At 38.7% G+C, this 2,604-nt stretch overlaps 1 protein-coding gene across 2 annotated transcripts in view; it reads right to left on the reverse strand.

The window, feature by feature from the left end:
- Nucleotides 1-1,163, reverse strand: part of LOC133642255 (transmembrane protein 184B-like) — a 36,543-nt gene extending 35,380 nt beyond the window's left edge. Inside the window, exon 1 of one of the 2 annotated variants that reach the window (XM_062036346.1) lies at nucleotides 692-1,163. The gene's annotated coding sequence lies outside the window, so the exon portion shown is untranslated. The remainder of the gene's footprint in view (nucleotides 1-691) is intronic. The other variant, XM_062036347.1, reaches the window with a different exon arrangement.
- Nucleotides 1,164-2,604: the final 1,441 nt, after the last annotated feature.

A 2,604-nucleotide genomic window follows, 5' to 3' on the forward strand; every position in this document is an offset into this window, starting at 1 on the left:
TACGTAACTTTGGGTAAATATATGTGCTGTATGAACTTTGCGGAGGTGATCGGTACTTTGGGCTGTGGGATTGAGTGTGTTGTGCGGGTGTTTGAGTTGGGTTATATGGACGGGAGGGGGGAGGTGTTTGTTATGTGGCATATTAAATATAAGCCTGGTTGTGTTGTGGCTAATAGAGTATATATATATGTCTTGTGGTTATTTACTGTTTTAGTCATTCCCAGCTGAATATCAGGTCCCACCCGCCTCTCACAGCATCTTCCCTATCTGAATCGCTTCCACTGCCCTCTAATCCTTCACTCTCACTTTCCTCATCCACAAATCTTTCATCCTCGCTCAAATTAATGGGGTAATCATCGCTTTCTCGGTCCGAATCGCTCTCGCTGCTGGTGGCCATGATTGTAAACAATGTGCAGATGTGAGGAGCTCCACAGCCTGTGACGTCACGCTACTTCCGGTACAGGCAAGGCTTTTTTTTTATCAGCGACCAAAACTTTATCGTCGATGTTCTCTACTAAATCCTTTCAGCAAAAATCAGGCAATATCGCGAAATGATCAAGTATGACACATAGAATGGACCTGCTATCCCCGTTTAAATAAGAAAATCGCATTTCAGTAGGCCTTTAAAAACAGTTGTATATCTATGGAAGAGTTTGAAAAGGGACAAGCGGTAGAAAATGGATGTCCTCACCTGCTGTGTATGCAGCACTTTGTCAATATTAGACGCCAAGATGGATGAACGTCATCTCCAGTGAGTCCCACGCGTGTTGAAGAGCAGCGGCCAGCTGTGACGAGCCCACTTTCACACTTTGCATCGCGACATTCATGCAGATGAATCCTCGCTGTTTGCTAAAAAGCTAAAAGAACATTTGATGAGCTAACGTTAGCTCGCCTTCACGTCCTGCCGTACTAGCTTGATGTCAAACAACCAGACTTTTAGCAGAGCGGCGTCACAACAAAGCGCGAACCACGTCAACAACAAACAACATATTGCGATTTTCTTGTCGCGATAAAAGTCACGTCAGGGTCACGATGTCGTCTTTGTCGTCACATCAGCAGATTTACTGCGCGCCGCTGCCAGCCTCACATGTGTGCGCATGCGCGTTGGGCTGCAGGGAGGCCACGTCATACCGCAAGAGTGACGTCAGAGGTGCTGCCCTATGGTCCTTTTACGGAAGCTTCTAGGTCCAAAAATGTGTTTTTATACAACTTTAGCGCAGAAATGTTCGCCAGACACTCACTTCCGGTACATTAAGACTGGAGGATCATGTTCGTCTCAGAACCAGCCAATGAGGTGTCAAGTTTGCAGTCACGTGACACAAATATCATGACAATATTATATGACAACGAATATTTTTACACTCAATTTTTACCCACTTTATTTTTAAAAAAATCAATAATTCAATGCAGAAAAATTCAGTGTAAAAAAATTGTTTAAAAAAAATTTGAATGTAAAAAAAATCTCAGTGCAGAAAAAATTCACTATAAATAAATAAATATAATATAAATAAATATTCAGTGCAGAAATATTCGTCGCTTCAACACTCAAGACCCACTTATTGTAAATTAAGACCGAAGCAATCGATCCTGTCTCAACCAGCCAATGAGGTGTCAAGTTTGCGGTCACGTGGCACAAAAAAATGACTTCTTCTGCATTAATTTTTTTCACGCTGCATTTAAAAGAATAATAAGTGTAAACAATGTGTTGCAGTAAAATTCACTGCAGAAATATTAAAAAGCCGAGATCCATTTCCAGTAAATTAAGACTGAAGCAATCGAACCTGGCAATGAGGTGTCGTGTGCGGTCACGTGACATGTTAGGAAAATAATGCATGACAACGAACATTGCTCCACAGAATTTTCACATTGACCTTTAAAACACTATTAAAAAAAAAAATTCAGTGAATAAATATTTGTTACTTTTAAACGCAAGACCCACTTTCAGTCAATTCAGACTTAATCGATCCTGCCAATGAGGTGTTACGTTTGTAGTCACGTGACACAAGTATTACCACAAAACTATATGACGAGGAATATTTCTACACTTGCTTTTTTTTCTACTGAATTTCTATACACTATTTGTCTAAAAATGTGTATACAAAATACTGTGTATAAAAAAATGAATGGCAGAAAAAAAATCTGTAAAAAAATGTGTTGCTGAAAAACTCAGTGTAAAAAGTTGTTTGATAAATAACAAAAAGAGTGTCTAGAAATTTCTAAATTCAATGAAGAAATATTCATTGCTTCAAGTCACGACCCACTTCTGGTCAGTGAAGACGGAAACGCCTCATTGGCTGGTTCTGAGGCAGGATCGATTGCTTAGGTCTTAATTTACTCCAAGTGTCTGAATTTGAATATTTCTCCACTGAATTAATGTTATTATACCATATCTTTTTACACTATTTGAACAAACTTAATTTTCAAACAATTTTTTTAGTCTATGAAATTATAAGCATGATTTGATTCCGTCCACAAAACTCAAATGCAAAAAAATCCATTGCTTTTGTAACAAAGACACAAATGAAGGTCCATACTGGAAATCAACATTTAAGTACTGCAGTCAAAGACAGGCCATAAATTACAACTAAAAATAAGTAAGCAAGA

Source organism: Entelurus aequoreus, linkage group LG25, assembly GCF_033978785.1.
Source record: "Entelurus aequoreus isolate RoL-2023_Sb linkage group LG25, RoL_Eaeq_v1.1, whole genome shotgun sequence".
Classification (NCBI taxonomy): Eukaryota; Metazoa; Chordata; class Actinopteri; order Syngnathiformes; family Syngnathidae; genus Entelurus; species Entelurus aequoreus.